The following is a 26,828-nucleotide window of genomic DNA, read 5'->3' on the forward strand; positions in this document are numbered from 1 at the left end:
GAATGCCGGGATGGTATCTAACATAAGGCCACGGCCGCTTCCTTCCCTCTTCCTTGCCTATCCCTTCCAATCTCTCCATCCCTCCACAAGGCCCCTGTTCAGCATAGCAGGTGAGGCCGCCTGGGCGAGGTACTGGTCATTCTCCCCAGTTGTATCCCCGACCAAGAGTCTGAAGCTCCAGGACACTGCCCTTGAGGCGGTAGAGGTGGGATCCCTCGCTGTGTCCGTGGGAAAAGCCGACCCTGGAGGGTAAACAGATGATGATGATGATGATGATTGTTACCAATACGTTAATGATTTCTTAACACGTGGAGTGCCACAATGAAAATCATCCTGTTACAAAATATCTGTTTATTTTAGTTCTTATATTCTGTGGTACCATATTTATTAAATAGGTTGTAATTATTGTCCGTATTTTCAGAAGGTGTGTAACTAATACCAATCAATGGCTTCTGCAGTTTCCCCGAGGGTTTTGTGGTTTCTTTAAAAAACAATCTGATTCCTACAGTTTCACTGTTTCTATTATCGGTTGGCTTATTAAGCCTACATGGCTCAGTTACACTTCTACTTCCTTTAACAAATGTATTACATTATTGACAGTATGCTTTGATGCTACATGGCGCTCAGAAAACTTACGTGAAAATGTATCTTTTACTTGCAACATGGAATTCCCACCATAACAATATTTCACAAACATTACCTTTATATCCCTCACTGTAATAACTCATTTCAATTTTGATTTTCACGAAACGTATTGAAAAATGAAATGTCGTATGGCTTTTAGTGCCGGGATATCCCAGGACGGATTCGGCTCGCCAGGTGCAGGTCTTTCAATTTGACTCCCGTAGGCGACCTGCGCGTCGTGATGAGGATGAAATGATGATGAAGACAACACATACACCCAGCCCCCGTACCATTGCAATTAACCAATGAAGGTTAAAATCCCCGACCCGGCCGGGAATCGAACCCGGGACCCTCTGAACCGAAGGGCAGTACGCTGACCGTTCAGCCAACGAGTCGGACTACGAAACGTATTAACAGCAGAACACGCTCATAATTAGTTCAGTCCTTCATCTCATAGCCTTCACTTGTTTCGTAATATGCGGTAAATAAACATACTACATTTGTTGTTGTTGTTGTATTCTCATTTATTATTTAACTCTTGAAATAAATTGTAAAATTTCTCTTTGAAGTTAGCAGGGGCAGAGTATTTGTGAAAACTGATTTCCCATGTTAAATTCCTATACGCAGAATTTTTATTCCACTCTGTATACACAAATTTCATATACACCCAAACAATGTAAATAATGATGATGACAGATATGTCCCAAGACCTTGAAAGGAAACAAAATCAAACAGTTGAGCTCCAAGAGGAGGCTGACATTGGATACTTCTGTGGGAGACAGTGACTGTGGAGATAACCCGGTCAATTATTTACACCTGACGCTAGTAATATTCACTGTCCACGATTTCTCTTCCTGCTCTGCGAGAAATCCTCCTGTCCGGCTGAATCTGGAGTCACTTCGTTCTAAGAGAGTGTTCTCGTGGCCGGTAGGTCAACGCTTCATCTCGGAGAAACAGTGACCCTAGAAACTCTCGTACGAGTTTCCTTAGAGGTAGAAAGTTCAAACAGTGTCACATGCATTTTAGGAACGCGGGGGATTGTTCTCAAGTGGACAGGTGAAGAAAGTCTGTCGAGTGAGGCCCAGCTATAGCAAGGTCAAGTGGAAGATGCCCGTCCCAGCCATACAGGGTGTTTCTATGTTCCCATTACAGACTTTAAGGACTTGCAGTGGGGACCAAGACGGTTAAGTTTAACATAGGAACTCGTGTCCAGAAACGCACCGTCTTCCCTCTACCCGTGTAAAACCCACCACAGCACATGTTCGAATCTCCCTTATTGTCCACTGACTAGAGTACGTACGTCATTGAATGATCACGTGATGTCTCATACCCCTACAGGTTTGCTGACATTCCATGCCATTCAGTTGAGTGTGTGATCCGCACGGAGACGAGTTGTACCTGCTGTTGTATTGGGATTTCCGTTCATACTACAGCACAGCAGTAATTCTTTATTACATACACAGCAGTAAGTGGATAGGTCGTGGTGGCCCGATTACTTGGCCCACACGTTCACCTGACTTTACACCGCTAGACTACTACATGTGGGATCACATGAAAACTTGATTTACGTGACCCCTGTGGAATCCGAGGAAGACCTACTGGCGCGGATAATGGCTGCGGCGAATGTTGGAGGACCAGGGATTGGTGATCGTGTGTACAAGAACATGATGTGTAGGTACCGTGTCTGTGTTGGCGTCAGTGGTCGTCGCATCGAGCCCCACCTGTAATTGGACCCAGACGACAAGCAACAGGAGTCGGGCAGAGCGCCGAAAATGGGTGGGGGGTGGGGGAGCTGTGAACGTGTGCTGTGGTGGTTTCTGTGTGGATAGCGGGAAGACGGTACATTTACGGACACAAGTTCCTATGATAAATTTAACACTCTTGGTCCCCAGCACAAGCCGTCCAAGTCTGTACCGGTAATGGGAATTGAGTAACACCCTGTAGACCGGCAGTTTGTATACAATTAGCTGGCCTTCTTCGGTTTGATCCTGGGGTCATCAAAACAGGACTAGTACTTTCACTGGAATTTCTTTTTGCTATTTGCATTACGTCGCACCGACACAGATAGGTCTTATGGCGACGATGGGACAGGAAAGGCCTAGGAATGGGAAGGAAGCGGCCGTGGCCTTAATTAAGGTACAGCCCCAGCATTTTCCTGGTGTAAAAATGGGAAAATGTCCGCCTCTGTGTTGTAGTGGTTAGTGTGATTAGCTGCCACTCCCAGAGGCCCGGGTTCGATTCCCGGCTCTGCCACGAAATTTGAAAAGTGGTACGAGGGCTAAAACGGGGTCCACTAAGCCTCGGGAGGTCAACTGAGTAGAGGTGGGTTCGATTCCCACCTCAGCCATCCTGGAAGTGTTTTTTTGTGGTTTCCCCACTTCTCCTCCAGGCAAATGCTGAGATGGTACCTAACTTAAGGCCACGGCCGCTTCCTTCTCTCTTCCTTGTCTATCCCTTCCAATCTTCCCGTCCCCCACCAAAGCCCCTGTTCAGCATAGCAGGTGAGTCCGCCTGGGCGAGGCACTGGTCATCCTCCCCAGTTTTATCCCCCGACCATTGAGGATCAACAGAGAAAGAAGAAGAACTGCTTTGAAGTAAATGAAGATGCATCTACATCAAGTAAAACTTTGTTAAAAGACAAGAAAAGTGAACCAGTAGATTTGAAAACTCCGCATTTGGATGTGATTAAAGAAACTGCTCGTGAACAACGTTGGAATCACATTGATGTAATATTACTCCCGAACTCTTAAATCATGTCTCGCCGGGTTGAGTGGCTCAGACGGTTGAGGTGCTGTTCTTCTGACCCCAACTTGGCAGGTTCAATCCTCGCTCAGTCCGGTGGTAATTGAAGGTGCTCAAATACCTCAGCCTCGTGTTGGTAGATTTACTGACACGTGGAAGAAGTCCTGGTGGACTAAATTCCGACACTTCGGCGTCTCCGAAAAGCGTGAAAGTAGTTAGTGGGACATAAAGCAAATAATATTGTTAGTATTAAATTATGTCTCTTATTTTTCATATCACAGACCCATACTAAACCGAGTTTAGTAATTACATCCCTCCATATAGGGTTGGCGTCAGGAAGGGCATCCAGTCGTAAAACAGTTCCAAAATACACTTGTGCGACGCAGTTCGCATCCGCGACCCCACAGGTGTGGAAAAAACTGTAGGAAAAGAAAAAGAAGAAGAATATGTCTTTTATTTCTAATAGGGCCAAGATGTTTATAACCTGAACATCTTAGAAATATTCAAGCATTTATGACCTATAAATATGGCATTAAAAATTTCTGTATCACATTTTCGTAGTCTTCAAAATATTGCCGTTAAATTAATATTATATTGAAAATATACTTTAAAAATATAGAACATTCAATAATAATAAATAAGTAATATTATTATTATTATATTTTTGATTTACTGTATTTGTATACTCATTCCAGAGATAACTCTCGACAGAATGAAATAAATGTCACATTTTGACGGGCGATCAGAAAGAATTACAGTAGCAAATTACATATATTTTAAAGTTTTCAAATTGGAACGATCTTCTATTTCTACGCAACATTGACTTGTAGCGGGAAGAAGATGCTCACTATTCTGTCGCTTATACCCATCTGTCTCTTCCCATAGACTACATTTTACCCTCCTAATTCACATACATATACATTTCTAAGAAAGATAATAAAGAAATTACAGACACCAATTAGGAGATGTGAAAAATCCGTCTTTGAAGCGACTGAAAACAGGTGTGCGAAAATGGAATAAAATAAAAATATAAGAAAAACACGGACATTCACAGGGAAATATGACCATAATATGAAAAATTACAGAAAAATTACAAAAAAAAGTTAAAAGAGCCAAAATATGGCTTTATATGACCCGTGAAAAATTGCATAATACACTGACTGACAGAGCAAATGCAACACCAAAAAGGAGTGGTCAGAACTTTATGCCAATTGCAGGGTAGACTGACGTCACTGAGGTATGCTCATGATGTGAAATGCGCCGCTGTGCTGCGCACGTAGCGAACGATAAATGGGACACGGCGTTGGCGAATGGCCCACTTCGTACCGTGATTTCTCAGCCGACAGTCATTGTAGAACGTGTTGTCGTGTGCCACAGGACACGTGTATAGCTAAGAATGCCAGGCCGCCGTCAACGGAGGCATTTCCAGCAGACAGACGACTTTACGAGGGGTATGGTGATCGGGCTGAGAAGGGCAGGTTGGTCGCTTCGTCAAATCGCAGCCGATACCCATAGGGATGTGTCCACGGTGCAGCGCCTGTGGTGAAGATGGTTGGCGCAGGGACATGTGGCACGTGCGAGGGGTCCAGGCGCAGCCCGAGTGACGTCAGCACGCGAGGATTGGCGCATCCGCCGCCAAGCGGTGGCAGCCCCGCACGCCACGTCAACCGCCATTCTTCAGCATGTGCAAGACACCCTGGCTGTTCCAATATCGACCAGAACAATTTCCCGTCGATTGGTTGAAGGAGGCCTGCACTCCCGGCGTCCGCTCAGAAGACTACCATTGACTCCACAGCATAGACGTGCACGCCTGGCATGGTGCCGGGCTAGAGCGACTTGGATGAGGGAATGGCGGAACGTCGTCGTGTTCTCCGATGAGTCACGCTTCTGTTCTGTCAGTGATAGTCACCGCAGACGAGTGTGGCGTCGGCGTGGAGAAAGGTCAAATCCGGCAGTAACTGTGGAGCGCCCTACCGCTAGACAACGCGGCATCATGGTTTGGGGCGCTATTGCGTATGATTCCACGTCACCTCTAGTGCGTATTCAAGGCACGTTAAATGCCCACCGCTGCGTGCAGCATGTGCTGCGGCCGGTGGCATTCCCGTAAATTCAGGGGCTGCCCAATGCTCTGTTTCAGCAGGATAATGCCCGCCCACACACTGCTCGCATCTCCCAACAGGCTCTACGAGGTGTACAGATGCTTCCGTGGCCAGCGTACTCTCCGGATCTCTCACCAATCGACCACGTGTGGGATCTCATTGGACGCCGTTTGCAAACTCTGCCCCAGCCTCGTACGGACGACCAACTGTGGCAAATAGTTGACAGAGAATGGAGAACCATCCCTCAGGACACCATCCGCACTCTTATTGACTCTGTACCTCGACGTGTTCTGCGTGCATCGCCGCTCGCGGTGGTCCTACATCCTACTGAGTCGATGCCGTGCGCATTGTGTAACCTGCATATCGGTTTGAAATAAACATCAATTATTCGTCCGTGCCGTCTCTGTTTTTTTCCCCAACTTTCATCCCTTTCGAACCACTCCTTCTTGGTGTTGCATTTGCTCTGTCAGTCAGTGTATTATTCACCATAGATAAAATCATGCTTGGCTTGTATTTGTCATGGAATTAATATAAAGAAATAAAATATGACATGCCATAAACAACCGGAACCTTAATAAGTAAGTGTACGGAACCCTCAAAACCCTGCGGCCCTTACAATGGTGACGATGAGGTAGGGTAGTGAAGGAGTGAGAAGGACCAGCCAACACTTGCTTGGTATGAAAATAGGAAACCATCTTCCGGGCTGCTGACTGTGGAGTTCGAGCCCACCATCTCCCGACTGCCAGCTCACAACTACACGGCTCCAACCGCCCAGTCAATTCTGTCGGTCAGAATATTTGTAAATATTAGCTAGTGGTGTATTTCTCACATTCTTTACCCATGGTTTCATAGCACGATTTTTAAAACAAACAGGTTTTTTATGATTTTTACATTTTACTGATTATTTCTTATTTCACTTTTATTTTTTCTATTGTAAGGACGACACACACACCCAATCCCCGAGCCGGTGGAAATAACCAATTAAGGTTAAAATCCCTGACCCGGCCGAGAATCGAACCCGAGGCCCCGTGGACGCCAGCCATGGAGCCGGACAGGATTAGGGAGGTAGCAATATCGATATGATTCTAACCGGACCTGAAATTCACCTCCCAAAGGATTTTATTAAGGTCGAACCGTGTTTTTCTTGACCTTGTGCTTACACTTATGCTTTTCCTTGTCTTGCTTGGATTTATTCTTATTTTTTCTCTCGTGTACGCTTTTGATTCTTTCTCTTGCTGTAATGTTTACTCGGTAGAATTATCTCCAAGTACCGAATGCTCTCTAAAAGAGTGAACGTTGGGCCTGAAGCATTGTTGTGGTTTCTATTTGTTTTACGTCGCACGGACACAGATAGGTAAGGAAACGACCGTGACCTTGATTAAGGTACAGCATTTGTCTGGCTTAAAAATCGGAAACTACGGAGAACCATCTTCAGGGCTGCCAACGGTAGGGTTGGAACCCACCATCTCCCGAATGTAACCCCTGTGAGTGGGGATGGTAGAATAACACCCATGGTAGCCCTTGCATGTCATAAGAGGCGACTAAAAGGGTCCCCAGGAGCTGTCAACATGGGAACGTGGGTTGGCGACTACGGGGCCCTTTAGCTCAGTCCGTGCATTGCTTCCAGTTACTTGTGCCAGATAGGTTGTATGGTGACGATGGAAAAGGAAAGGACCAGGAGTGGGAAGGAAGTGGCTGTGGCCTTAATTAAGGTACAGCCCCAGCATTTGCCTGGTGTGAAAACGGGAAACCACGGAAAACCATCTTCAGGGCTGCCGACAGTGGAGTTCGAACCCACTGTCTCCCGAATGCACGCTCACAGCTGCGCGCCTCTAACTGCACGTTTAACTCGCTCATTGAATCTACATTAGTCTTATTTATCACAAATTAATAATTCAATATCAATGCTATATTCTGTACATTCAGGGCAAATCGATTACCATACTAGCAGAACTAATCTGTTGTTATTTCTTGATGAATTCAGTATTTTCGTACGAGGCAGAGTAAAATGTAGCTTCCACCGAAGTCTCGGTCTTATTTTTTGTTGTGACAGTACGTATGCTGCTGACGTAGTTACGATTAAAACATTGTCTGCCGTATTGATCTAATGTAATGTGGAATTGCCCACTTAGCACACATGCATATACACACAATTATATTTCAGAATGAATGACAACATTTCCCTAATTTACAAAGTGGCTTGTCCTCCTGACAGTAGGTCGCCGTCTTTGGTATTCGCTTGGATCTAAAATCCCTTCCGTAATCTTGATTTACAGCCCACCTTCCATTTCGCTTTGCAAGTTCAGTCACTCCACTCAGCAGCTTCACGGACACAGGCTCGAACACACAGTCTGTTAGCACGACGACTGTTTCTTGGCTCGACCCCAGAGGAGACCGTCACTCACACCATCATTTCACGTGGCCGCTCCACACAGTGAGCTACTTAGCACCTATTACACAGTACAGCGAACAAACCTCAACGTTACTCTCCGTCGTACTCCTCAAATACACTCAGTGACGACAACCACGATGAGCGCTGCTACTTAGTACTCACTTCAACTACAACTACTGCTGTCCATTTCAGCAACACTATTGGAGCTGACACTGAGTTTATATATACGGGGGGGGGGGGCTGTAGCCCGCTCCCCCGTCGTGGCAATCGACTCAATCTACATTGCCTCCGACATGCTATTAGTTTCTAGGTAGAAAAGAGATAGCTGGGAAGAGTGGGAAATGATACAAGGAGTATCTGCCTGTTTCCATGTTAAACACGTTACCAGGCGAGTTTGTATTGGTAGGATAGTGTTCGCGGACCCTCCTTTTATATACCTGCTGATGAGATACTGGAATCTTCGGGATGCGGCTAGAGAAGAACAATATTCACTTTTCGCGTTCCAGGAGGTCCGCGGGGAAACCAGATGAAAGCATAATACAAGGAAAGGCTGGTTGGGAAGTCTCCTGCCTGACTCACTCATCCCTTCTAGGACTAACCGAAGGGGAATACGACAGGGTTGACGGTCGCTTGAGCACGTAACAGTATGCAAGGTTCAGAGTGATAATATTCAGAGCACTATTGCGTCTGGATATTATTAGTGGTGCTACCCATACGACCGGTTGTGCTGCAATAGTACTTTCTAACCCACTGAGGAAAATAATGGTAAACTATCTCACTCCTCATTATAATTTGTTCGCCTCGAAATGGCGCCGACATAGGTTTTTGCTGTTTCCCTAAAATCACGCAAACTTTGGAGGAGTTTTCTGAGGATTCCGTCGGCTTCTCAGTTGAAGACTTGACAGACACTAGCAGAACACACCACGTCAAAATATATCAAATCATCAATCAGTCACCATTGATATGCACGTCAGGGCTGTAGCTCAGGTGGCTGATTCCCTATCAGTTGTTTACCTAGTGTTTCCTTAAATGATTTCAAAATAGGTCCGCCTCTGTGGTGTAGTGGTTAGTGTGATTAGCTACCACCCCCGGAGGCCCTGGTTCGATTCCCGATTCAGCCACGAAATTTAAAAAGTGGTACAAGGGCTGGAACGGGGTCCACTCAGCCTCGGGAGGTCAACTGAGTAGAGGTGGGTTCGATTCCCACCTCAGTCATCTTGGGAGTTGTTTTCCGTGGTTTCCCACTTCTCCTCCAGGCAAATGCCGGGATGGTACCTAACTTAAGGCCACGGCCACTTCCTTCCGTCTTCCTTGTATATCGCTTCCAATCTTCCCGTCCTCTACCAAGGCTGCTGTACAGCATAGCAGGTGAGGCCGCCTGGGTGAGGTACTGGTCATCCTCCCCAGTTGTCTCCCCGACCCAGAGTCGAAGCTCCAGGATACTGCCCTTGAGGCGGTAGAGGTAGGATCCCTCGCTTAGTCCGAGGGAAATACCGACCCTGGAGGGTAAACAGATGTAGAAGAAGAAGATGATTTCAAAATATTTGGAAATGTATTGAATATCTCCCTTGGTAAATTATTCCTATTCTTAACTACTCTTCCTATAAACGAATATTGGTCCCAGTTTGTCCCCTTGAATACCAGTTTTATCTTCATAATATGATCGTTCCTGCTTTTAAAAGCTCCGTTCAAGCCTATTCGTCTACTAATATCATTCTGCACCACTCTGCTAAGATGGCTCGGGACCTACCGCTTAGTCAAGCAACTCGTCTCCTTACCCACCAAGTCTTCCCTCCCCAACACTACTCTTATGTCTGAAATCACCTAGAACAGATCGTGCTGCTTTCCTTTGGATCTATTCCAGTTCTCGTATCAAGTAATTCTGGTATGGGTCTCCTATACTGAAACCACACTCTAATAGTGTTAATGTTATAGACATGATACTCTATAGGCTCTTGGGCTTATGCCGTGTCAAGAAAATAAGATGAAATTCTTTACGTTTTGCAGAGAATGTGCTCTGCGTCATCAGAAGAAAATCTCGACTGTCCACGAGTAAAACTTCTTAAACAATGACTTTTGAAATGTAGGCGTTAAAATAGAAGTGGAAATGGTACGTTCATTCGTCACCAGATGGCTCCCCGGATGTGGCACCGTGCTAGCGTTCGAAGCGGAAGCTGACCGAACCATCGGAAATCAGTCTAAGAGGGTCACATATCATGTGAACGTAACATATGTTATTGACAGGTGTATGACATTGACACAAGTCTGGAATGAAACATCTGGCAATAAGGAACATACGAATTTGGAAAACACCGAGACGAAATAACAATAGTGAAGGGACAGGGAAGGGAACTATCTACGTAAATCCTTAATGGCTGGCAACCAGGTATTACTTGATAGCCAGTGTCCCTGTTGAAACTGTTAGCATTTCTATGTATTTCCACAGCCTCCCGTATAATCCTGGACTTGTAGTGTCTAGTGTGGGTAAGAGCTCGAGCAACTTGGAACATGACATCTCGATCCGACGATTGAGCGTGCTCAGCTATTGCCGATTTGTCTGGCTGGCTGAGACGAATATTACGTTCCTTGATGGCTATAACCATTACCCTTGAACGTGACTTTCAGCGTGTCCATCTCCACCTGGATATTTGATGGTTACAGCGATTTGCATATTCATAGAGCCCTGCATCCCAGAGAAACGACCACGCAAAGCTCACAGAAGGAAGAAGTGAAGGGAACTGCCTACTTGCCTTACATTCGCAACACCACAGATCGAATTGGCAAAGTCCTCCGCAAACACAATATAAAAACCGTGTTTGGCACCGCCACTAAAATTGCTCACAGTCTGAGTAAAACCAAGAACAAATTGTCCCCACCTTTACATCCTAGGGTAAACGAAATTCCCTGTACTTGCGGTAAGGAATACATCGGCCAAACATGCCGAAGGAATTGAAAACGTAAGACTGCCTGGGCTTGGCAAACATCGTACCGTGGGGGTCGGAAGAGAACAAGAGCTGACCAAGAGAGGCCGGATAGGAAGTAGAATAGAATATATTTATTCATCATCTACAGAATTGTATGTTACCAAAACATGGCATGACCTGTTCTTCTCCTTCAGACACACCCAGGTGACGACTTTATGTTGACTTTCCCTCTACTTTCTGTACATACAACCATTTGCCTTATTATTACAGCGCACAACAGTAAATACTTACACCGGGAAGTTTCGATATAGAATTGTGTTTTTGCCTGAAGGTATCAGTCTGTAAAAAATGCCCGCGAGAGAAAAATGTTGATCTGCAAGGAGCGAGCAGGAGCTCAGGCAGGTTAGCGGGGATACCCCGAGATTAAGCTAATGAGGACCAACCTATGCTGCAGTGACCGCAAATGTCCTGTGACTACTAGGGAAATTCTGTGAGTGAACACAAGTTTATCTCATTGACCGCAAATGTCCGGACACCGTGAGATATTGGGTCGGGGATACAACTGGGGAGAATGACCAGTACCTCACCCAGGCGGCCTCACCCACTGTGCTGAACAGGGGCCTTGGTGGGGAATGGGAAGATTGGAAGGGATAAACAAGGAAGAGGGAAGGAAGCGGCCGTGGCCTTATGTTAGGTACCATCCCGGCATTTGCCTGGAGGAGAAGTGGTAAACCACGAAAAACCACTTCCAGGATGGCTGAAGTGGGAAGGGACCCACCTCTACTTAGTTGACCTCCTGAGACTGAGTGGACCCCGTTCCAGAACTCGTACGACTTTTCAAATTACGTGGCAGAGCTGTGAATCGAAGGGAAGTGTGGGGTGGCAGCCAATCACACTAACCACTACACCACAGAGGCAGGATTATTATTATTATTATTATTATTATTATTATTATTATTATTATTATTATTATTATTATTATTATTATTATTATTATTATTATTATTATTATTATTATTATTATAAAGTACTGGTTCCTCGGTATAGGCAACCATGCCTGCCTCTCACCCGAAGGACCCGAGTACCACTTCCAGCCAGGTCAGAGGCTAGTACCTGGATTGACAGTTCGTTCCAAATACACTACAATTCGCTTTACGTCTCACCGACACAGATAAGTCTTGTGGTGATGATGGGACAGGAAAGGGCTAGGAATGGGAAGAAATCGACCGTGGCCTTGATTAATGTACAGCCCCAACATTTGCCTGGTGTGAAAATGATAAACGACGGAAAGCCATCTCCAGGTTGCCGACAGTGTGGTTCCAATCCACTATCTCCCGAATGCAAGCGGGTACCTACTTTACTCAAACCGCGCAGCCACTCGCTCGGTTTTGTTCGAGATGTACTCAGTTTACCTGATTACAAGTTAGGAGCTATCTGATAGTGAGGTGCCGACCCCGGTCTAGGAAACCAAGAATAACAGTCCAGAGGATTCGTCACACTGACCATTCGTCACTTGGTAGTCTACAGGCCTTCGGGATGAAAAGCGGTCATTTAATAAGCCAAGACCTGTCAGGGCTGTAGCACATGGTGTTTGTTGTTATAGAGTACGGTTGTTCCAAGTATCGATAACTCCAAGCATGTTAAATAAATGAACATATTCAAAGTAAAATTTCTGGAGGCGCCGGGTATCGATCCCGGTACCTCTCACATGCTAAGCGAGCGCTCTACCATCTGAGCTACGCCCCCAGTTACTTGTATAATCTGTCTGTAGCCAAGTCATGTAAACACAAACTTTCCTGAACCCAGGAGTTCTTGGAACCACACCCAGATGGCGTACACACTGGTCCTGTTTGAAACTGAGTCGACCTGCTTTTACTTCCTGCTGGTGACCAAGAGCACCGCTCATAATTGAGCTCTTCAGGACAACGAAAACATTTATGCCACTATTATTCTTTCTGACCGCCTCTGTGGTGTAGTGGTTAGCGTGATTAGCTGCCACCCCCGGAGGCCCGGGTTCGATTCCCGGCTCTGCCACGAAATTTGAAAAGTGGTACGAGGGCTGGAACGGGGTCCACTCAGCCTCTGGAGGTCAACTGAGTAGAGGTGGGTTCGATTCCCACCTCAGCCATCCTGGAAGTGGTTTTCCGTGGTTTCCCACTTCTACTCCAGGCGAATGCCGGGATGGTACCTAACTTAAGGCCACGGCCGCTTCCTTCCCTCTTCCTTGCCTATCCCTTCACAAGGCCCCTGTTCAGCATAGCAGGTGAGGCCGCCTGGGCGAGGTACTGGTCATACTCCCCAGTTGTATCCCCCGACCAAGAGTCTGAAGCTCCAGGACACTGCCCTTGAGGCGGTGGAGGTGGGATCCCTCGCTAAGTCCGAGGGAAAAACCGAACCTGGAGGGTAATCAGATGATGATGATGATGATGATTATTCTTTCTGTCTTTCATTCTTTCTTTCATTCTTTCTTTCATTCTTTCTTTCTTTCTTTCTTAATCGGTTTACCTTCCAGGGTTGGTTTCTCCCTCGGACTCAGCGAGGGATCCCGCCTCAAGGACAGTGGGTCGGGGGATAGAACTTCGAAGAAGGGTCAGTACATCACTCAGGGGGCCTTACCTGATAAGCTGACCAGTGGCCTTCGGGGGGATGGGAGGATTGGAATGGATAGACAAGCAAGAGGAAAGGAAGCTGCCATGGCCTTAAGTTAGGTAGCATTCCGGCATTTGCCTGAAAGAGAAGTGGGAAACCACGGAAAACCACTTCCAGGATGACTGAGGTGGGAATCAAACCCACCTCTATTCAATTGACCTCCCGAGGTTGAGTGGACCCCGTCCCAGTATTATTAAGAAATACAACTCTGATCGCTGTGGCGATTTAGGATGTGTTGTAAGTTTTACGTCCCGCTGAATATCTTTATTGTTTCTGGTGACGCCGAGGTGCCCGACTTTTTTAACGTGCCAGTAAATCTACCGACACGAGGTTGACGTATTTGAGCACCTTCAAATACTACCGGTTCACTCAGAAATTCACGCGGCGTCATGAAGGGCATCCTTCCTTAAATCCCAGGGCAAAACGAAAATGAGCGTCAGAATCACCAGCGACCATAGAAATAACTGGGATAAGCAGAAGAAAGAAAGAAAAAATATCATTAATACTGTATTGTTTCTTAATCCGTTTACCCCTCAGGGTTGGTTTTCCCTCTGACTCAGCGAGGGATTCCACCTGTACCGCCTCAAGGGTAGTGTGCTGGAGCGTGAGACATTGGGTCGGGGGAAACAACTGGGAACGAGGGCCGGTACCTCGCCCAGGCAGACTCACCTGCTATGCTGAAAAGGGGCAGAGTGGGGGATGGGAATATCAGACAGGATTGACAAGGAAGAGGGAAGGAAGCAGCCGTGCCCTTAAGTTAGGTTCCATCCCGGCATTTGCCTGAAGGAGAAGTAGGAAACCACGGAAAACCACTTCGAGGATGGCTGAGGTGGGAATCGAACCCCCTCTACTCAGCCGATCTCCCGAGACTGAGTAGACACCGTTTCAGCCTTCATACCACTTTTCAAATTTCGTGGCAAAGTCGGGAATCGAATACGAACCTCCGGGGTGGTAGCTAATCACACTAACCACTACACCACAGAGAAGGACAATACGGTATTCTTTACAATTGGCTTAACGTCGCACCGACACAGATATGTTAGGTCTTATGCTGGCGATGTGAAGGAATGGAAAGGAAGCGGCCGTGGTCTTAATTACGGTACAGCCCCAGCGTTTGCCTGGTGTAAAATGGGAAAACACGGAAAACCATATTCAGGGCTGCCGACAGTGGAGCTTGAACCTGCTATCTCCCGGATGCAAGCTCACAGCAGCGCGCCCCAAACCGCACGGCCAACGCGCCCGGTAATATGCTATTCACTGGCATATATCTCGGACTCTTTCTCTAAAAAAAAATTGAGCTTAAAAATCGGGGTGCTATGTATATGCGAGAAATAAGTCAATCGAACTCGATTAGGTCCACCTCTGTGGTGTAGTGGTTAGTGTGATTAGATGCCATCCCCGGAGGCCCGAGTTCGATTCCCCGCTCTGCCACGAAATTTGAAAAGTGGTACGAGGGCTGAAACTGGGTCCACTCAGCCTCGGGAGGTCAATTGAGTAGAAGGGATTTCGATTTCCACCTCAGCCGTCCTCGAAGTGGTTTCCGTGGTTTGCCACTTCTCCTCTAGGCAAATGCCGGGATGGTACCTAACTTAAGGCCACGGCCGCTTCCGATCTTCCTATCCCCCACAAGGCCCCTGTTCAGCATAACAGATGAGGGCACCTGGGCGAGGTACTGGTCCTCCTTCTCAGTTTCATCCCCGACCAAATGTCTCACGCTCCAAGACACTGCCCTTGTGGCGGTAGAGGTGGGATCCCTCGTTGAGTCCGAAAAAAAACCCAACTCTGGAGGGTAAACTGATTAAGTAATGAATAAATAAATACATAAATAAATAAATAAATAAATAAATAAATAAATAAATAAATAAATAAATAAATACATTATCATTATAGACTGTTATGCCTTTCAGCGTTCAGTCTGCAAGCCTCTGAGAATTCACTAAACGTCGCCACAATCCTCGATTTGCAACTAGTGTTGTGGCTTCATTTAGTTCTATACCTCTTATCTTTAAATCGTTAGAAACCGAGTCTAACCATCGTCGTCTTGGTCTCCCTCTACTTCTCTTACCCTCCATAACAGAGTCCATTATTCTCCTAGGAAACTATCCTCCTCCATTCGCCTCACATGACCCCACCACCGAAGCCGGTTTATGCGTACAGCTTCATCCATCGAGTTCATTCCTAAATTAGCCTTTGTCTCCTCATTCCGAGTACCCTCCTGCCATTGTTCCCACCTGTATGTACCAACAATCATTCTTGCTACTTTCATGTCTGTTACTTCTAACTTATGAATAAGATATCCTGAGTCCACCCAGCTTTCGCTCCCGTAAAGCAAAGTTGGTCTGAAAACAGACCGATGTAAAGATAGTTTCGTCTGGGAGCTGACTTCCTTCTTACAGAATACTGCTGATCGCAACTGCGAGCTCACTGCATTAGCTTTACTACACCTTGATTCAATCTCACTTACTATATTACCATCCTGGGAGAACACACAACCTAAATGCTTGAAATTATCGACCTGTTCTAGCTTTGTATCACCAATCTGACATTCAATTCTGTTGAATTTCTTACCTACTGACATCAATTTAGTCTTCGAGAGGCTAATTTTCATACCATACTCATTGCACCTATTTTCAAGTTCCAAGATATTAGATTGCCGGCTTTCGGCACAGTCTGCCATTAAGACCAATTCGTCAGCATAGGCCAAACTGCTTACTACATTTCCACCTAACTGAATTCCTCCCTGCCATTTTATACCTTTCAGCAGATGATTCATGTAAACTACGAACAGCAAAGGTGAAAGATTACAACCTTGTCTAACTCCTGTAAGTACCCTGAACCAAGAACTCATTCTACCATCAATTCTCACTGAAGCCCAATTGTCAACATAAATGCCTTTGATTGATTTTAATAATCTACCTTTAATTCCATAGTCCCCCAGTATGACGAACATCTTTTCCCTCGGTACCCTGTCATATGCTTTCTCTAGATCCACGAAACATAAACACAACTGCCTATTCCTCTCGTAGCATTTTTCAATTACCTGGCGCATACTGAAAATCTGATCCTGACAGCCTCTCTGTGGTCTGAAACCACACTGGTTTTCATCCAACTTCCTCTCAACGACTGATCGCACCCTCCCTTCCAAGATGCCTGTGAATACTTTGCCTGGTATACTAATCAATGAGATACCTCGATAGTTGTTGCAATCCTTCCTGTTCCCTTGCTTATAGATAGGTGCAATTACTGCTTTTGTCCAATCTGAAGGTACCTTACCAAAACTCCACGCTAATTTTACTACTCTATGAAGCCATTTCATCCCTGCCTTCCCACTATACTTAACCATTTCAGGTCTAATTTCATCTATTCCCGCTGCCTTATGACAATGGAGTTTATTTACTATCCTTTCCACTTTCTCAAGCATAATTTCACCAACATCATTTTCCTCCTCCCCATGAGCTTGGCTGTTTGCAACACCACCAGGATGATTTCCTTTTACATTGAGAAGATGTTCAAAATATTCCCTCCACCTCTCCAGTGATTCCCTGGGATCTATTATGAGTTCACCTGCATTACTCAAAACACTGTTCATTTCCTTTTTCCCTCCCTTCCTAAGATTCTTTATTACTGTCCAGAAAGGTTTCCCTGCTGCTTGACCTAGCCTTTCCAGGTTATTACCAAAATCTTCCCATGACTTCTTTTTCGATTCAACAACTATTTGTTTCGCTCTGTTTCTTTCATCTACGTACAAATTCCTGTCTGCCTCGGCCCTTGTTTGGAGCCATTTCTGATAAGCCTTCTTTTTACGTTTACAGGCTGCTCTCACTTCATCATTCCACCAAGATGTTCGCCTTTTCCCATCTTTACACACAGTTGTTCCTAGGCATTCCCTTGCTGTTTCTACTACAGCATCCCTGTATGCCACCCATTCACTTTCTATATCCTGAACCTGCTTACTGTCTACTGTTCGAAACTTCTCACTAATCATATCCATGTACTTCTGTCTAATTTCCTCGTCCTGGAGATTTTCTACTCTTATTCGTTTGCAGACAGATTTGACTTTCTCTACCCTAGGCCTAGAGATACTTAGTTTACTACAGATCAGGTAGTGGTCTGTATCATCGAAAAATCCGCGAAAAACTCGTACATTCCTAACAGATTTCCTGAATTCAAAGTCCGTTAAGATATAGTCTATTATGGATCTGGTGCCCCTAGCGTCCCATGTGTAGCGGTGAATAGCCTTATGCTTCAAGAATGTATTCGAAACAGCTAAACCCATACTAGCACAGAAGTCGAGCAAACGCTTCCCATTCCCATTAGCTTCCATATCTTCCCCACATTTACCAATCACCCTTTCGTATCCTTCAGTTCTATTCCCAACTCTCGCATTGAAATCGCCCATTAGCACTATTCTATCCTTGCTGTTCACCCTGACCACGATGTCACTCAATGCTTCATAAAACTTGTCAACTTCATCCTCATCTGTACCCTCACATGGTGAATACACGGACACAATTCTTGTCCTAATTCCTCCCACTGACAAATCTATCCACATCATTTGCTCATTTACGTGCCTAACAGAAACTATGTTGCGTGCAATGGTATTCCTGATAAAGTGCCCTACCCCAGACTCTGCCCTTCCCTTTCTAACACCCGTCAAGTACACTTTATAATCTCCTATCTCTTCCTCATTATCTCCCCTTACCCGAATATCGCTTACTCCTAGCACATCCAGATGCATCCTCTTTGCTCACTCAGCCAGTTCTACCTTCTTTCTTCCATAAGCCCCATTAATATTGATAGCTCCCCATCGAATTCCATTTCGTTCGCCAAGTTGTTTCCAAGGAGTCCCTCGCCTGTCAAATGGGAGTGGGACTCCATTACTCCCATAGGTCCGAGGCTTGCTTAAAGTGTTCTGAGTTCGGTTAATTCATGAAGCAGGATGCTGCCCTACTTGCACATAGTCCAAGTGAGGATCTCTCCTCTAACGGGTTATGGACCACCGGTGAATTGTATAGTCCTAGCCGCCTGAGCACAAGGAGGGCCACGACTCAGAATATGTCCGAGATGCCCACTCCCATTCCATAGCAAGTGGTATCCCGACACTCAGGACCACTTACTAGGCCACTCAGCCGTTGCCCATGGTTCACGAACTAGGACGTGACTACAGTAACCTACAAACATGAACCATATAAATAAATAAATACATAAGTAAGTAAATAAATAAATAAATAAATAAATAAATAAATAAATAAATAAATAAATAAATAAATAAATAAATAAATAAATAAATAATATTGTAACCGTCCAGGCTTCTCCAGCCCTACTAATTTAATATCATTTTACGCGATATCATTTGATATCAAGTTTATCCGCCATCGGCAATTATTTGTAATAACATATTTATTCAACGTCAATCATTTGTAATCAAGGCTTTTTGGAATCATATTGTATATATGATAACATCGTTTTATTATTTAAATTATTATATTATGTAGGATAAGAATTCATTATGTTGTAAATACGGTCAATATGTTGTGACATGGTTGTTTTCATTTCATCTCATATTTGTGTATACGGAGGGTTATTCTTGAAGCTTGGGATTTTGCATGAGTCATGGGTTTATTTTATGACCAAGGCTAGTAAACAGCGACCCGTGCGCGAGGCTTGCAAGCTGGTCAGCTATATCATCGCCACGCTTTCTGGACTTGTCGAGGAAGAAGGGAAGGGGAGTTGATGCTTCGATCTATCGAATCAGATACTTCGTTGTATATGAGTTTTGAGATTGAACTGTTACCAAGAGTGGGGGTGAGCCCGGATATATACTGATTCTCAACACGAGAACGGGAGCTTACGACCTTACAACCTTACGACCTTACAACCTTACAACCTAACTACGTGTACTCCATCACTAGTACTTCTACTGTGAACATCTACTCTGAAAGACGTGATTTGATTTTTGAAACAGTGTGTGGTCGCTCCGCGACATAGTTACTTTTGTACAATGTGTTGTCGCTTCGGTTATGTTATCGGATCTACGAGAAACGAAACAAGCTTATGGCTTGTGTGATATTCAGTAAATATTGTGGACGAAGAACTATGTTTAGTTCAAGTCTACGGAATTTTGGTACAAGTCTGTACCGTATAAATAGTATAGCTCAGTTGGATTGATATTTCTACTAATATGGAAAAATTCATATCACTGAATTTTCTCCTCATACGATCAACGCTGATCAGTTTTTACAAGTATAGGGCCAATGTCTAATGTAAAGACTAGGCAAGTAGGGAGTGTTAGTCCAGATAGCCCATAATACATATCAGAGAAGGAAGGAAGGATGTCCATGGAGCAAAGTCTACATCGAGAAGAAGAGAACGAGCAACGACGGAAACCAGATGACTTCAACGGAAGCTGCAATTGGTGAGCTTCAATTAGATAAAGCAAGCAATAGTAAATTCAGTAGATTAAATTATAAATTCCTCCATGCTTTAAGGAAACTTTTCCGATTCATCTCATTTTTTTGTATAATATATTCATTTGTATTTTATATTGCGTTAATTTTCTTTCTTAAACGATACTTAATGGTTAATTATTTAAAATCCTACCCCTGTGATTTAAGTGTAAGTCTCTATGCTAGTAAATATAAATTTTGGTTTATAGTTTTATTTAAAACTGTAACCATGGCGCCCAAACATTACATAGAGAAATGGGGAACCATGGAATGTTAATTGTTTCTAGTTGCGTGGCAATTTGCGGGCAAGCCACAAATAGTTTATTTAATATTCATGTGTCCCAAGATAATAACTTTCATCTCCCCAAGTGTCTTTATGACGAGGTGGAACAGTTACAATATAATATGTATTGCTCCATTTGAAAAACGCATTTTTTCTGAAATGAAGACACATTCTAATAATTATTAAAATCTATGTATGGTCTATAGTTGTTATGTGCTACACTTCATTTCTGTAAAAACAGGACATCAATAGCATCTTTCATTTTAGAAATATTTGGTGTGTATTTTCATCAATATCGTCTTTCTCAGATCTTTATAACGGACTCACTGTGTCCTTTACATGTGTGTTGCAGTTGTTCGAAACCGCCGCAAACATTTTGTCACAGGTAGTTACAGGCAGTTCGTTTGCCGCAGAGTGGTTTCAGCCTTCGTGTTCTTGGAGCCAGCATAGCGTCGGGAGCGGAGCAAAGACCGATGTGTGACTGCTGGACTGACGTATGACGTGCGCGACTCTATTACGTCAGAACGCAAGACAGGCTAGGCCACGTGAATACGCGGTGGAGTCATTTCACTGTTCCACAGCGCGAATAATGTCAAAACGGCGGTCTGCTTCTCATACTCTTCTGCATAGTGATTATCATAATGTTAAAACATTGATCTCCCCCCCGCCCCCCAACCCCACCACCACCCCGCTATTTATAAGTTTCTTTGAACAGGTAGGCCTACTCATTCTCCAATGCGGGGTCATTATGCAAACATGAAAACGTTATCTTCATCACCATTTATATTTTCCCCTTTCTGCTTCCGTGCGAGGTATATCAATTACTAGATTGTAAAGATTACAATTTTTCTTTCTTTCTTCCCTTCCTTCTTTCTTTCTTAATCCGTTTACCCTCCAGGGTTGGTTTTTCCCTTGGACTCGTCAAAGGATTCCAACTCTGCCGCCTCAAGGGCAGTGACCTGGAGCGTGAGAATTTGGGTGGTGGGTACAACTGGGAAGGAGGACCAATACCTCGCCCAGGCGGCCTCACCAGCTATGCTGAACAGGGGCCTTGTGGGGGGGATGGGAAGAATGGAAGGGATAGACAAGGAAGGAGAAAGGAAGCAGCCGTGGTCTTCAGTTAGGTACCATCCCGGCATTTGCCTGGAGGAGAAGTGGGAAACCACGGAAAACCACTTCGAGGATGGCTGACGTGAGAATCGAACCCACCTCTACTCAGTTGACCTCCCGAGGCTGAGTGGACCCCGTTCCAGTCCTCGTACCACTTTTCAAATTTCGTGGCAGAGCCGGGAATCGAAGCCGGGCCTTCGGAGGTGGCAGCTAATCACGCTAACCACTACACCACATAGGCGGAGAATTTTTATTTCAAGAACTAAATTATAAGTAGTCGGCCTCTGTGGTGTAGTGATTAGTATGATTAGCTGCCACCCCCGGAGGCTCGGGTTCGATTTCCAGCTGTGCCACGAAATTTGAAAAGTAGTATGAGGGCTGGAACGGGGTCCGATCAGCTTCAGGTCAATTATTTACTCAGGGTAAACGGATTATGAAAGAAAGAACAATAATCGTTACAAGTAACTCGATTTGTTTTACTAAGTTACTTCCCCACTCTGATCATTATCTTCGATGTCCGGTTCCGTGGCTAAATGGTTAGTGTGCTGGCCTTTGGTCACAGGGGGCCCGGGTTCGATTGCCGGCAGGGTCGGGAATTTTAACCATCATCGGTTAATTTCGCCGGCACGGGACTGGGTGTATGTGTCGTCTTCATCATCATTTCATCCTCATCACGACGCGCAGGTCGCTTACAGGGGTCAAATCAAAAGACTTGCACCTGGCGAGCCGAACTTGTCCTCGGACGCTTTCAGCACCAAAAGCCATACGCCATTTCATTTCTTTCATCTTCAACGATTGCAATTCTTCTTCTTCTTTTTGACCGGTGTCCCTATTTATTGAGGTCAGCACTTCATGTGGATTTGGCCCAGTTTAATGGCCGGGTGCCCTTCCTGACGCCAATCTTATGTAGGGGTGGTTTGTAGTTTGGTGTGTTACATGTACTGTAGATGAAAGAGATGTTTATTAAAACAGACACAAATTTCAAATCCCTGAGCCAGAAGAATTAACTATACACATTTAAAATCCCTGGTCCAGTCTGGAACCGAACCCTTGGCCCTGCAAACCGAAGGCCAAGTAGACGGACTATCAATATTTTCGACACTCTATTGCCTAAAACGTCTAAAAACTTTCCATTCTAAACTGATAGAGCGATCAGAAAACTTTTCCTTAATAGTGCTAGAACAGCCCACCTCTGTGGTGTAGTCATTATTGCGATTAGCTGCCCGACCCCCTCCCACTCCAGAGGCCACGGTTCGATTCACGGCTCTGCCACGAAATTTGAAAAATAATATGAGGATTGGAACGGAGTCCACTCAGCCTCGGGAGATGAACTGAGTAGAGGAGGTTCGATTCACACCTCAGCCATCCATCCTCGAAGTGGTTTTCCCTTGCTTTCCTACTTTTTCTCCGGGCAAATGCCGCGATGGTACCTAACTTCCTTCTCTGCTCCTTGTCTATCCCTTCCGTCTTTCCATCCTGCCACAAGGCCCCTGTTCAACATAGAAGGTCCTCATCCTCCTCCCGACCCAACGTCTCACGCTCACGCCGTAGAGGTGATATCCCTTGCTGAGTCCGAGAGAAAAATTAATCCTGGACGATAAACGGTTTGTAAACCGTTGTCGCTGTCCTCGCGAGCGTAACTGAGATATCGGTGCTCTTGGTCACTCACCATTATAGGAGAAAGTAGAAGTGGGTCAACTAGATTTCAAACAGATTGCACGCCATCTGGGCGTGATTCCAAGAACTCTTGGGTACATTAAAGTTGGTATTTGTTTAAGAGTAACGTAGAAAATTTACAATAGAGACTGGGGGCGTAGCTCAGACGGTAGAGCGCTCGCTTAGCATGTGAGAGGTACCGGGATCGATACCCGGCGCCTCCAGAAATTTTTATTTGAATCTGTTCGTTATTAAACATACTTCTTCTTTAACTGTTTAGCCACCAGGGTCGGTTTTCCCTCGGATTCAGCGAGGGATCCTACCTCTACCTGGAGTGTCCTGGAGCGTGAGACATTGAGTCGGGAGGATACAACTGGGGAGGATGACCAGTACTTCGCCCAGGCAGCTTCACCTGCTATGCTGAACAGGGGCCTTGTAGAGAGATGGGAAGATTGGAAGGGACAGGCAAGAAGGAAGGAAGGAAGGAAGGAAGGAAGGAAGGAAGGAAGGAAGGAAGGAAGGAAGGAAGGAAGGAAGGAAGAGAAGGAAGGAAGGAATCGGCCGTAGCCTTAAGTTAGGTACCATCCCGACATTTGCCTGGAGGAGAAGTGGGAAACCACGGAAAACCACTTCGAGGATGGCTCAGACAGGAATTGAACCCACCTCTACTCAGTTGACCTCCCGAGGCTGAATTCACCCCCTTCCAGCCCTCGTACTACTTTTCAAATTTCATGGCAGAGCCGGGCAGCTAATCACGCAACCACCACACCACAGAGGCGGACAATAACATTTTGTCCTGCGTTAAATTTAGAAGGGTGAAATGAAGATCTTTATACTCTATAGAACAAATTATAGTTTTGTTACACCCTAGGAGTCCTCCTTTGGAAATTCTAAATTTTGAGACTAAATGTTAAGAGTATTCCCTAGAAATTATATCATCATCGCCGGGCTGAGTAGCTCAGAATGTACAGCGCTAGCTTTCTGAGCCCAAATTGGCAGGTTCGATGGTGGCTCAGTCGGGTTGTATTTGAAGGTGCTCGAATATGTCAGCCTCGTGTCAGTTGATTTACTGGCACGTAAAAGATCTCCTGTAGGACAAAATTCCGGCCCCTCGGCGTCTCCGAACAATGAAAAAGTAGTTAGTGGAACATAAAAAGTAACGTTATTACTATCATCAGCAGCATCGTGAACACTTTCTAACTGCCAGCCAGGTCTATAAGAAAAAATACTTTACACTGACTTAGCAAATGTCATGGGATAGTCACCTAATAGCGTGTGGGGCCTCCTCTGGCCCTGCGAACTGCAGTGAGACGCCGTGGAAGTGAGTCGGCAAGTCCCTGGTAGTCCTCTGGACGCAGCTGACACCAAATCGTTTGCAGAGCGGCCGCCAATGCAGGTCTGTTCGTGGGTGCAGGATTCATGGCACGGAGCCTGCGTTGCAGGGCTTTCCAGACATGCTTATAGGGTTCATATTGGGGCTACTGGGTGGCCAAGGCAGTCGTTGGACCTCCGCTGCATGTTCCTGGAACCATTCCCGGGTGACGTAGGAGCGATATGGCAGCGCGTTATCATCTTGAAACACCGCAGAACTGTCTGGGCGCTGGAAGGCCAAAAATTGGTGGAAATGGTATCCAAGCAGCTCAACATACCCGCGTACCATTCAAATTCTCTTCTAGAACAACTAGGGGGGCCGTTCCATACCAGGAAAATGCACCCCAGACCATAACAGAGACACCAGCTCCCTGGACCACACATTCGAGGCAGACGGGATCCATCGCTGCATGTGGTATGTGCCATACACGGTGCCTCCCATCGGCATGTTGCAGTTCGATCCGTCTCAGATGTCGCCGATCATCGAGGGTGGCTGGACGGCCGGTCGTTCGTCTGTTGTAGACGGTGACACGCGCATTCAACCATTCACGATACAGCCTGGACACCGTTGATCGTGTGAAGCCGAATTCCCGCACCACTTCCGAAATCGCATTTCCCATCCGTCGGGCACCGACCACCATACCCCGTTCGAACGGTGTCAGCTCACGACGACGTTCATGTTACACCTGTCACATGCAAAGCAACTGCTCACAAGGTCTTCTATACAACTGGCGCTGGCACAGGGGCGTGTGGTGCGCAGACAACACACCTGCGCATCAGTGCTCCGCTATCCCATGACATTTGCTCAGTCAGTGTATATCCTTCCAAGATTTCTTTAAAGCTACTGTGTTACAAATAGGTGGAAAGTATGTCATGAAGACATCAAAGGTTCAATTAGGAACGAACCTGGGATGACACTATGCATACAAACTGGCTTCGTTGATGGACTTTTGTGAGGCAAATAGAGGCACAGGTGAATAATGGACTCTGTAAGTTCAGATCAATTTCATGTGAGACATCGTGTTTACAGTGCACTGAGTCTTCCGGTATAGGCTAGAACAGGGATGGCGAAGCTATAACACGCATGTAGTGATGGGATAACCAAATACTTTTAATATTCGAATAACTTCCATCCGATTATTTAAATAGTCGAATAAATAATGGAATAAAATAATGGAATGAGTTTCAAATATTCATTTGTATCGCGTATAATAATCGTATGCATCATGAATAAAGTTTTCGGTTTAAGTGTGTCGGATGGATAATTGATTGAAATAAGTGAATAGATAAACTCTTACGAAAAATAGAAATAACGGCTTTCTTCCAAATGCGGGCACGGGAGCGCGTGATGCAGCATATTAATTATGCATTTCAAGTAATGGCATCAAGACTTAACAACTGGGATACCTTCTCAAAAATGTTATATTTTACGGTCAGACGCACCTCATCATTTCAACTGGTTTAATAATTACGTGTGGCTGTTTCTAGCCGAGAGCAGCCCTTGTAAGACATCCGTACACTGTAGAATACCGTAGCGAAGCACGGGTACATTTGCTAGTTTTCTATAATTATTGTTATGTGCTAATAGCCGGGCTGAGTAGCAACTCAGATCGTAGAGCGCTGGCCTTCTTAGCTCAACTTGGCAGGTTCGATCCTGTCTCAGTCCGGTGGTGAAAGTGCTCAAATGCATAGTCAGTGGGACGTAAAATACAATAGCATTAACATTATTATGTGCTAATAACTTATATTTCTGAATATATTTCGAAGCCCGTGAAATAATACAGTATCCGGGATCCGATATACAGTAAATACGTAGAAAGACACAAAAATATCGGTCGGTCGGTCACTTGCTTTCTTGGCTTACGCTGCGTGAACCATCAACGATAGACCCCAAGTGTAAGCGTACGAATTGTAGAGCATAGAAACCTCTACAAAAAAGTCCACGATGGTATATACCTACTTCCAACCGGTTGCCCTCTAGGAGAGATGTTATGCTATAGTCAGCGGTAAAAAGTAGGCCTATAACTCCTTAAAAATTAAATAAATATTTCGATATTATCCTCGAGTTCCTCATCAAAATAAATTGTTTGACTTCCTTCAGTATTGTCAGGACATTATTTGCATGAATGGTTCAGAAGTTATGACCATTTTAGACTATAGTGGTAATACGTCTCAGCAGGACGGGCGAGTGCTGTCTCATATCACTTGACGTCACGCAGAAGGCGGCCAGGGAGAGAAACAAGTGAGCGCGATGCGGGAAGACAAGACACCCCCTGGTATGACTCATTCTTACGCGTGGAGCATGAGTTCTTATTACTCGTATTTTCGGAAGGCTTATCTTATCAGAGACAGTTCGTCCTACTCACACTCTTCCTGTAAGGGAATGGAGATAGGTAATTTTAATTTCTTTGTGATGAGGCTCATGAACTGATGACAACATTAAGATTACTTTTCATTCAATTATTTGGAAAACATTCATTATTCAATTGCCCTAGTCATTCGAATGTTAATTCAAATGAATAATCGAAAAAT

At 45.1% G+C, this 26,828-nt stretch overlaps 1 protein-coding gene and 2 non-coding genes across 7 annotated transcripts in view; 1 reads left to right on the plus strand and 2 right to left on the minus strand.

Annotated features, from left to right (window-relative positions):
• The window catches only part of LOC136872018 (uncharacterized), an 811,539-nt gene that overhangs the window by 650,726 nt on the left and 133,985 nt on the right, over window positions 1-26,828 (minus strand). The gene's annotated exons all lie outside the window — the stretch shown is intronic.
• TRNAA-AGC (transfer RNA alanine (anticodon AGC)) lies at window positions 12,455-12,527 on the minus strand. Its single transcript has one exon. It is a non-coding gene; the product is annotated as a tRNA-Ala (tRNA).
• Window positions 23,077-23,149, plus strand: TRNAA-AGC (transfer RNA alanine (anticodon AGC)). The gene has a single exon. It is a non-coding gene; the product is annotated as a tRNA-Ala (tRNA).

The sequence above is a fragment of the Anabrus simplex genome, chromosome 4 (assembly GCF_040414725.1).
Source record: "Anabrus simplex isolate iqAnaSimp1 chromosome 4, ASM4041472v1, whole genome shotgun sequence".
Classification (NCBI taxonomy): Eukaryota; Metazoa; Arthropoda; class Insecta; order Orthoptera; family Tettigoniidae; genus Anabrus; species Anabrus simplex.